Source organism: Tinamus guttatus, unplaced genomic scaffold, assembly GCF_059628265.1.
Source record: "Tinamus guttatus ecotype Peru unplaced genomic scaffold, ASM5962826v1 Tinamus_guttatus_pri_ptg000540l, whole genome shotgun sequence".
Classification (NCBI taxonomy): domain Eukaryota; kingdom Metazoa; phylum Chordata; class Aves; order Tinamiformes; family Tinamidae; genus Tinamus; species Tinamus guttatus.
The window spans coordinates 259,412-269,732 of record NW_028289074.1 but is presented as its reverse complement, the minus strand read 5'-3'; the positions used below and the strand labels follow the sequence as shown (position 1 = coordinate 269,732).

At 50.5% G+C, this 10,321-nt stretch overlaps 1 pseudogene; it reads right to left on the bottom strand.

The window, feature by feature from the left end:
* Nucleotides 1-618: 618 nt before the first annotated feature.
* On the bottom strand, nt 619-1,538 carry LOC148592684 (olfactory receptor 14J1-like; annotated as a pseudogene).
* Between the last annotated feature and the right edge of the window lie 8,783 nt (nt 1,539-10,321).

Genomic DNA, 10,321 nt, shown 5'->3' with positions numbered 1-10,321 from the left:
AAGTGCTGAGCACAAGGACTCCGGCCATAACGTCTTATTTGGATTTTTCTTTGGAGACTTTTATAGTAATATTTCTTATTGTTGGTATTATTGTTGTTAGTGTTATTGATATTGTTTTCATTGTTGTTCTTGTTAGTGTTTATTATAATGTTTTTTATTGTTATTGTTTAAATATATATTCCTGTATCATTGTTTAAGTTTTGTGTCGTGTTTCCAAGCGAGGTCAAGCACAGAAATCATGCCTATTGCAGAGGTGTGTGTGTAGCCCTAAGATTCCAGCCCCTAGGGGCAAGGGAGGGTGTTGCAGATACTTAGGGTCCGGCAGCCGGAAGATATCGTGCTGTACGGAAAGACAGGGCCCCTAATAGCCAATAGCGTTTAGTTTATGATGTAAGCAGACAGATGTGACATTGTAAACCTTAGCTATATAACACCTTGTTACCCATCAATAAACGCCATTTGCCGTCCACCACACTGGTGTCAGCGAGCTGATGGCTCGAGCGGCCTGGGGGTGGTCGCCGTGCCGTTCCTGAACCAGGTCGCCACGCCACTTGAATAAATAATGGCACAACGTAACCCTTGATGCAAATTTTCTGGGTAGAGGTATTGATGTTGAGGTTAGACCCACTGGATGAGTTTCCTCAGGGCTTCCTTGAGCTCATTATTCTTCATGCTGTAGATGAAGGGGTTCAATGATGGAGGCACAACCGAATACAGAACAGTCACTACCAGATCCAGAACTGGGGAAGAGATGGAAGGGGGCTTCAGGTAGGCAAATGCTGCTGTGCTGAGAAACAGGGAGACCACAGCCAGATGTGGGAGGCAGGTGGAAAAGGCTTTGTGCCGGCCCTGCTCTGACGGGATCCTCAGCACAACTCTGAAGATCTGCATGTAGGACACCACAATGAAATGAAACACCCAAAGCCTAAACAGACACTAACCACGAGAAGCCCAGCTTCCCTGAGGTAGGAGTGTGAGCAGGAGAGCTTGAGGATGTGGGGGCTCTCACAGAAGAACTGCTCCACCACATTGCCTTGGCAGAGGGGTAGGGAAAATGTGTTCCCAGTGTGCAGGAGAGCATGGAGAAAGCCACTGGCCCAGGCAGCTGCTGCCATTTTGACACAAGCTCTGCAGCTCATGAGGGTCCCGTAGTGCAGAGGTTTGCAGATGGCCACAAAGCGGTCATAGGCCATGACTGTGAGGAGAAAATACTCTGCTGTTACTAAAAAAAAGAAGAAAAAGACCTGGGCAGCACACCCCAAATAGGAAATGACTCTTGAGTCCCTCAGGGAATTGGCCATGGATGTGGGCATGGTTATGGAGATAGAGCCTAGGTCAAGGACAGACAGATTGAGGAGGAAGAAGTACATAGGGGTGTGGAGGCAGTGGTCGCAGGCTACAGCTGTGATGATGAGGCCGTTGGCCAGGAGGGCAGCCAGGTAGATGGCCAGGAAGAGCAAGAAGTGCAAGAGCTGCAGCTCCCGCGTGTCTGTGAATGGCAGGAGCAGGAACTCGTTGAGGGAGCTGCTGTTGGACATCTGTTCTATTGGGCTCAGGAAAACTGTGTAGGGAGGAAAAGGCAATAATAGGTTAGAGGAATTTTCTCTGAAATAAACTTTCCATTTTTCATAGAAATGCTTCTCGACCCCATCCCAACTCTCAGGAATTTCTTCTTCTCACTGTCACCTTCAGTCAGCTCCTCAGTCTCCACTCCACCTGAGTGTTCTGGGAGGAGCCAGAGTCTGAGTTACTCTACGTCAATGTGTATAAAGGAGTGGTTCTTGATATCGCTCCTTTTCGGACTTGATGTCACAGAACATCCACATTTAAGATAAAGCGTCTTTTAATATTCCCACATACACTTCCAAGGAGTTTGGGGTGGAGCAGGGGGTTTTAGCAATTTGTTTTAGAATTTCTTATTTTGGAAATTTTTAGATTCTGCCATCATATCTCGTCAGGTTCTTTGCGTGTCTTTATTGGCATGCAGATAAAGACAGATGTCTCTATTTCTGATAATGTGAACATTAAGCAGACTAGAGATGGAAATGGGCTCTCTGCTTCTTAGGGAACAGTGAGGAGTGCTGTTGAGTCCATCTGCCTTGTTCCTCCAGACAAATCTGGACTCTGTTGAGATCATAGGAGACTGGTTTCAAAGCACTCATTTAACTCTGCTCTCCCTCTAAGTTCAAGGCGGATATCTGGTAGAGAGAACAGGACACTGCTCCTGACATGGCAAGCACTCTGTGCACTGAGTCCACTTATGCAGGGCACCTCACAACACCAGCAGGACAACAGAGACAGTCACGTGTCCTGACAGTCACAGGGTCTCCTAAAGGGAGAGTCAACCCCTTTGCAGCCCCTCCAATGACGCTACCCAGCACCCTGGGCACATTGCCCCTCTTCAGACACCTCCATGGTAGGACCTCAGGGTGAGTATCTGAATTTGTAGCTGAAGCCCCAGCTGACTGCCAGGACAAGAGCAGAAAGGAGAGGCAGGGAAATGAGGAGAAACACTGTGACTGCTGCCAAGGGAGGACAGAGAGACAGAGCAGCACCGTCCCCAGGTTGCACCTCCCAGACAGGGTGGACTCCCAGGGCAGTGGTTCTCAGCCCCTGTGCCTTGCAATGGGAAATGGGCACATGGCAGGAGAGAGGCAGCTCTGCTGTTCTGGAAATCTGACAGCAGAGGAGGTCAGAAATGCCCTGGAGCCCTTCCCCTTGAGAGCAGAGTGAGACTAAGCACAACGAGAATGAGGAGAGCTGCAAAGGGGATATTGCTGCTGCCCACGGGTGAAAAGGCAGTTGAAGGAATATTCTGGGGTCCCTGCAGACCTATTGATCCCTCAGAGCAGCACTGCACAACTCTCCTTCAGGCACCTAAACCTAAAATGTCCCATTCATTTTCTGCCTTGTCAAAGATACAAAACAAAATCCTAGCCTCTGGATATTCCCTTCCCTTTCATAGAAGCTTCCCAAGAGTGTCCTCTTGAAAAGCCCCTTCCAGATATGTTGTGTGGGTGAGGCTGAGCTGTGAGCAGCCCTGACCCCACACAGCAGCCTCTCAGCAGCAGAAGGAACCTGCCCGGGGGGGATCTCTCCTCCCACCCAGAGCTTCTCCCTGCAGCGCCCTGGCAGGCTGAGTGCTGATCCTCACAGAATCACTGCCCCGGGCACACAGCACCCTGGAGCGCATGGACACTGCTCTGAAGAACAGTGCTCTGAAGAACCTGTGTGCCCACATTGCCTTCACTGTCTTGCACCAGCTCCAGAAGAAGCAGCCATGATGCCCTGACCTTGTGATGCTGGGACAGGGAATTTCTGTTCTGGAGCATCTCCTCGTATGCAGAGTAGAAGCAGGGAGAACAGTCCTCAAAAAAAGAAAAGTCATCAGCTGGAGGGATGCTGCAGACCCCTCCAGAAACCTCATTACCCTGCAGCTGGTGACTTACCGTGTCACAGATTGCTCCCACCATGAGCTCTCCTCTGTCCTCCCACTCCACGCTGCCTTTCACCTCTCTGTCCTCTCTCCTCTGCTGTTCGCAGCAGCAGGCAGTGCCCGCAGCCCTGCTGCTCTTGGCACAGGAGCTGCTCCTGCACTCGGCTGTCTCTGGGCAGTGCTGACAGGTTGCCATGAGCTGCGGCCCAGCTGAATCCATGAATTACTCTGTCCCTTGGGATTCCTCCCTCTGGGATATGTTCCATCAAGTCGAGTAACCTGTTTTCCTTTTCTAAAGAGTACAGGGATACAGATTCCAATGTTGCAATTTATTTCATCAGCTAATGATTATCTACCAAAGTTAGAAATGTCCCACAGGAAGCCCTGATTCACATCTCTTAACTAGGCAGGACACCCAGACAAGGATAAGAAGGGAGCTTGTTGATACATGGTGCATATATGATTCAGATGATTTATTCAGATGGCTTATTGGGGCTCCACATGCCTGTTCAGAAGTGCCAGGTTTGGAGAAGGATTCAGCTAACTCATGAACTCCACAAATACATGGCAGGTGGGATTCCCCTTACCAGGCTAAGCACGCACATGGTCTGCTTGCAAGCTCCTGGCCTAAAGGTCGTAATGGAATCACTGGAGATGGAGCTTCAGTGGGAGGCCAGGTCAGGAATTTCCTTGGTCATCTCTAATGACCCTGGATGCCTTCTATCCTACTAGAGCAGCACTCACAATAAAGCTGAGGGACAGGCAGATCCCTACAGCTCAAAAAGCTCATCTATTGCAGTGGAGACCATTTATAGAATCACAGAATGGTTGAGGTTGGAAGGAGCTTTGCAGATGATCTAGTTCAAACCCCTTGGTCAAGCAGTGTCACCTACAGCACGATGCATAGCATCCTGTCCAGGCAGGTCTGGAATATCTGTAGAGAAGGAGACTCCACAACATTTCTGGGCCACCCATGCCAGTGCTCTATCACCTTCACAGTCAAGATGCTTTTGCTTAAATTCAGGCAGAACTTCCTGTGCTTCAATTTGTGTCTGTTGCCTCTTGTGCCATCACTGGTCACCACTGAAAAGAGTCTGGGCCATCCTCTTCTGCTCTTGGCATCCTCCCTTCAGGTATTTGCACACCCTGATAAGATCCCCCCTCAGCCTTCTCTTCTCCAGGGTAAAATAGGCTCAGTTCTCTCACCTTCTCCTCATAGGAGAGATGCTCCAGCTCCCTGATCAACTTTAGACATAGATAGACATATACTGGGCTCTCTCCAGTAGCTTCATGTCCCTCTTGTACTGGGGAGCCCAAGCACTGGACACAGGGCTCAAGGGGTGGCCTCCCCAGTACTTAGTAGAGAGGCAGGGTGACCTCCCTTGTCCTCCTGGCCACAGTCTTGTTGGCTACTAGTCTGTAGGCTTCTACAGCCCAGAAGACCTCTGGCCTTCTTGGCAGCAAGGGGACATTGCTGGTTCATAGGCAAGCTTCAAGGGGGCTTGAGTGAGAGAAGGCACCTTTCTGTGGTTGCAAGGGATGTTTGGAGATCATCTAGTCAGATGCTGGTCAAGTCAATGTTTACAAGCACCTGGGAGGCCAGCAGCAGACACATGGCACTGCTCCTGCTTGGGAGGGGGGTCACATTGTCTGTGCTCCTGACTGGACAGCACCAGGCATTAGCAGGTCCATCCATGTCTGTGAGGGTGACCGTGAGCTCTGCTCTTTGCTGAGTCCCGGGCAGGCCAGCAAGAGGCGCCTGGCTGGGCAGTTCCTTGGGAGGTCCCTGCTGGCAGAGCAGCTGCGAGGCCAGCGCTGGCCCATGGCTGGGGACGGGCTCTGAGGCCGCTCCTGTCCCAGCAGCAGCAGCGGGGATGAGAGGGTTTGCTGAGGGTGCCCCGTGGAGGGGCTGACACCTGCGGAGCTCTGCAGCCCTGGATAAAGGCAGCTCCTTAATCAAGGGGAGGGAGATGGAGCACTTAGCACCATGAATTTGTGCTGCTGTGAGTATGATCTTCTCTGTCACCCTCACAGTAAAGTTCTTCCTCACATAGAGATGGAACTACCTGTGTTTCAGCTTGCACCCATTACCCCTTGTCCTGTCACTGGCCACCACCAAGAAGAGTTGGGCCCCATGCTCCCTACATTCACCCCCTAAGGTACTTCTACATGTTGATCAGATCTCCTCTCAGTCCTCCCTTCTCCAAACTAAACAGGCCCAGCTCGCTTAGTCTTTCCTCATATGATAGGTGCCAGGATGCCATTGGCCTTCTTGGCCACAAGGGCACATTGCTGACTCATGGTTAACTACTTGTCAACCAGGATTCCCAAATCCCTCTCTGTGGAGCTGCTTTCCAGCAGGTCAACCTCTAATCTATACTGGTGCCTGGGGTTATTCCTCCCCAGTTGCAGGACCCTGCACTTGCCCTTGTAATGAGATCCTGGGCAATATTTCTAAATGCTTCTGCCTTTGCCTCTGCCTTTTTTCTCCTCTACATTGCCCTATTAGCCTGGAGCTAAGTAAGGAGATCCCAGGATCTGCTGGTTTGAGTGCCCTGAGGTATCTGATAGTTTTAGTGAGCATTGGAATGGCCCATCCTTATGCTTGGCAGATCTGTCCTTAAAGACCTGCTGGCTTTCCTGAGCTCTGATGTCCTGGAGAGCTGCCTCCCCTGGGATCCCCCACCAGTCCCCTAAACAGGCCAGGATGTCAGCTCTTCTGAGGCCCAGTCTCTATTCTGCTACTGTCCTTCTGTACTCCCCTCAGCATTAGGCACTCCAGATTCTCATGGTCACAGTAGGCAAGGCAGACACTGACTATCCCATCCCTGATGGGTTTGTCCTTGTTTGAAATGTCTAGATACCAGAAAGCATCATCCTTATCAGCCCATCTGGCAGCTGTGCAAAAAAGTTCTCCTTAATGCCCTCCAGAAGCCTCCCAGACTGCTTGCACCCTGCAGTTTGGCTTTCCAGCTTGTGATAGGGGGATTAAAGTCCACCCAACAAGAACCAGGGCCAGTGATCCAAAGACTTCTTTTAGACTGCTGAGAAATAGGAGAGCTCCCTCCTGAGATGCTCACCCACAAGCTCTCACTTCAAACCTTGCTTCTTGCAAAGAAGAGCTCCACACATCCAATCTGCTCCTTCACACAAAAGGCATCCTCCCTCATCGTCCATTGACCACCATTCCAATGATATTTCTGGCCTGTGACAGCTTGCACATCTTCACGTGCTCCTGCCTCTACTTCAGGCTGCCTACGCTTGCATATATTTGGGCTGTAGAGCTTCAGCTGTGATACAGAGAACAGAATGGTCACAGAGAAAGCTGTTACCAAGAAGCAAAGACACTGGGTGTGCAATGGCCCAGTTCAGAGCAGAGCCATGCCATCATATATAGCAGGAACAATGCAATGGTGGAGGCAGCTTCCTACTAATAAAGTGAATCCAGCAGTGTCCGAGGCCAGGAGGACACAGAGCTGGGCCATTGAGAAACAGCAGGAAAGGGGGTTCTGCCTGAGGTGACTCTGTGGCTATACTGGACCTATGACAGACTTCTTGCACAAATCTCCAGGAAGGACAAGGTGCCCCTGAAGATGTCCATGGATCTTGACAGCCTGTGATCCAGCCACGCTGAGGTCCTCATTAACCCAGTCCCTGTTCATATAATATGATGGAATGAGCAGATGTTGAGAGGAGGAGAGCAAGAAGGGGTTGAAAGTGCAAAGAATCTCCAGATACCTTGGTGTGATGTGCCTCTCATTTATGCAGCACACATGGATGTAGACGGGATGGACTTTCCCTACAGACAGTGCTGGATTTCATTTGTTTGGGTTCAGGATGGAACCCTAGGATTCCCTGGAGTACTTGCCCAGCAAGTGCTCCAAAGGGGATAGTTTCCCTGTAGGTCCAATCTGCTAGAGACATATGGTTGAGCTGGACAACCCAGGCATCTGACAAGGCTCTTCCAGCACTTTTCAACGCCATCAAATCAAGTGTCCGTGCTGAATTACAAGAAGTGCTGGTTAATACTGGAATCTTCCTATGCCTCAGCTGGAGTGAGTGGGGCTCTAGTTGTGTTTGGCACTAGGAGGTCATTTCAGATAGCCAAGACAATTCCCCACCTGATCCTCACCTCATCCTCTAGGATGATGCAAGTCCCCCAATTCCTGCATCAGAGCAAGCAGACACTGACACCACATCTGTGTGTGGCACATCTGCCTTGGACCACACCTGTCTCTTCAACTGTCACCAGATATCTGTGTGTAAGAGACTGACTCTTCCATCTCCAATGATTAGAGTGAGATCTTAGACAGAGCACACACAAACACCTCTGTGTTGTGCTCATTTTGTTTTTGGCAAGGGGAATCCCACCAATGGCGTCTGTGGAGTTTACAGGAATAATCTGAATATCACTTCAGACCCAGGCCTCGGGGTCTGAATTCTGTAATGCCCAAGTTGATTAATCCTAATCAAAACCTGAACCATGTCTAAGTGATTGGCTTTTGTCCCATCTAGATGTCCCTGTCTGGTTGAGAGATGAAAATCATTCTTCCAGAGTGGGACATTCACAACTTTCATAGCTCCTCATCCTCTGATGAAATAAATTGCAATGTTGGAACCTCTCTCCACTCACGAGAAAAGGAAAACAGATGATTATTTTAGTTTGCTTGAGGGAACATTCCCCAGGAGGAGGGGGCACAAGGGACAGAGAAATTGGTGAGTTCAGCTGTTCCTCTGCTCCTGAGCGGGGCCAGGCTCCTGGGACGGAGGCAGCTCGTGGCAGCCTGTCAGCACTGCCCAGAGACAGCCGAGTGCAGGAGCAGCTCCTGTGCCAAGAGCAGCAGGGCTGCGGGCACTGCCTGCTGCTACGGACAGCAGAGGAGAGAAGGCAGCGAGAGGGGAACGGCAGTGTGAAGGAGAGAGGAGAACTTGTTGTGGGAGAAACCTTTCCAGCCCTTGACACGGTGAGCGGGGCAAATCTGCTGAGGTTCCTGGAGGTCTTGTCTGAACTCAGTACATATAATTAATGATTGGGATTTTAAAGGTCTCTCTCCTGGAGTATGCAGGGTTTAGCAAGAGGAGGAGATGCTTCAGAGCAGGGATTCCCTGCCACATGCACGAGGGGTCCTTTACTGGAGAAGAGCAAGAGAAGGGCTACTTGAAAGGGAAGGAGCTTTCCTTCAGGTCTCTGCTCTTTCAGCCTCCTTATTATGGCTGGGAGAAGGTAGAACAAGTTTTCTACTTTGATAAGGAACTGTGAGTCCTAAACCTTCACTCTGAAAGATTAAGAGAGAATTAATAGAGAGGTGAGAAACGTCAGCAAGCTGCTTCATCCCCATCTTAGCCTACAGGCTGCATCAATATCATCTTCGTGGCCTCATAAGACTTTATGTGACCTACTTCTTAGGACCTGCAACTGCAGAGCTTACATTGGACATTGCCCAGAGGTTTGTGCAGGGCAGAGCTGAGCACAGATAGGGTCATATGGGATCTGTGAGCAGGGACAAGACCCAGGGACAGAGGAAGGGCTGCCGGCAGGGACAGCTGCAGGCAGCAGAGATGGGCAGGGAAGGGGCAGGAAGTGCAGGGCAGGAGCCGCCTCCTCTGCAGCCAGACCTGGGAAACTTCTCCTGCCACGGGACCATCTCCAGCCTCCCCACCAAGGGACTAAGGTGTCCCTCTCTGTGAGGTGACGTACCCAGCTGGTAAGGTGAAGGTTTCCCACAATGCCTCCCTGTCCCTCTCCCTTCCTCCATCCAGCACATTGAAGGTCTTGCTCCTTAATTCTTCTCCTGTCCATGCTGCTCCTGTTCTTGCTCTCAGCTTTCCGTGGTTGAGTGTTTTCAGCTGCAATTCAGAGACTGATGCTGCAAGGTGTGGAACAGAGGGGTCTGAATGGGAATGAGGTTCTTCCCAAGCCTACCCTGTAGAGCTGCAGGAAAAGCAGTCCCTGGGTCTGGGAATTGAGCTGACTCTCCCTTAAGGAGAGCCCATCTTCAGTGTTGCCAGTCCTTTGGCTCTTGCCCTGTGGTGTCCTGCCAGGCTGCCCCCTTCCCTCCAGAAAGGCTCTGCTGTCTCATGGCCATTCTGTGATACCTGGGTGACCCGTGAGGAAGCTGTAGAGATGCTGAGGGTATGGAGGTGGTGGTGGGAGGCTGTCCAGGAGCAGATGAAATGGGCCCTGTGTGTCTTTGGCCAGGAGTGTGGAGCCCTCCCTTACGTGTATGGAGACAGGGTGAGAAAGGTGGAGATGGGCACTTAGAAACTGCACAGCTCTGCTCTCAGCAGGGCCTGTCTCCTTTCAGGGCACCATATGAGCATGATGACACTCTAGCTCAAGGAGACCATTGAACAGGACATCTGGGAACGAAACATAACAGACAAACGAGATGTCCCGACTCTGCACATAAGTGACTGTGGATGCATTCCTCTAAGGACTCAGAGTTGAAATGTGAAGGATTTGTCCTTTGGGGAACACTCCCGAGGAGTGACAAGGACATCTCAAAGAAACTAAAAATTACTGTTCCTCAAACCTCTTTGCTTACTTGGGAGTAAAGATGCTGAAAAGCTCATCTACAACTTGAATGGATCTCACCTGCCAGAAAAGGTAAAAAACATCCAAAAGTGTGGCCTCCGTTCTCCACTTCCCACTACTGTTCAGCACAGACAGCTCTCGAGTTGAGGTCTCTGCTCCTCACAGCACACACAGCCAGTGAAAATGGAGCTCAAGCAAAGGAACTGCACTAAGACACTCTTATTAAAGAGAGGCAGTGGTGGGTGGTGTCATAAAAGAAATGACTTTGAAATTTTGTTTCTTGTAAAGTCCCTCCTAACTTTTCATTGTTTTCTGTTCCTTGGACAGGCCCACATAACTGCAGGGAGCTA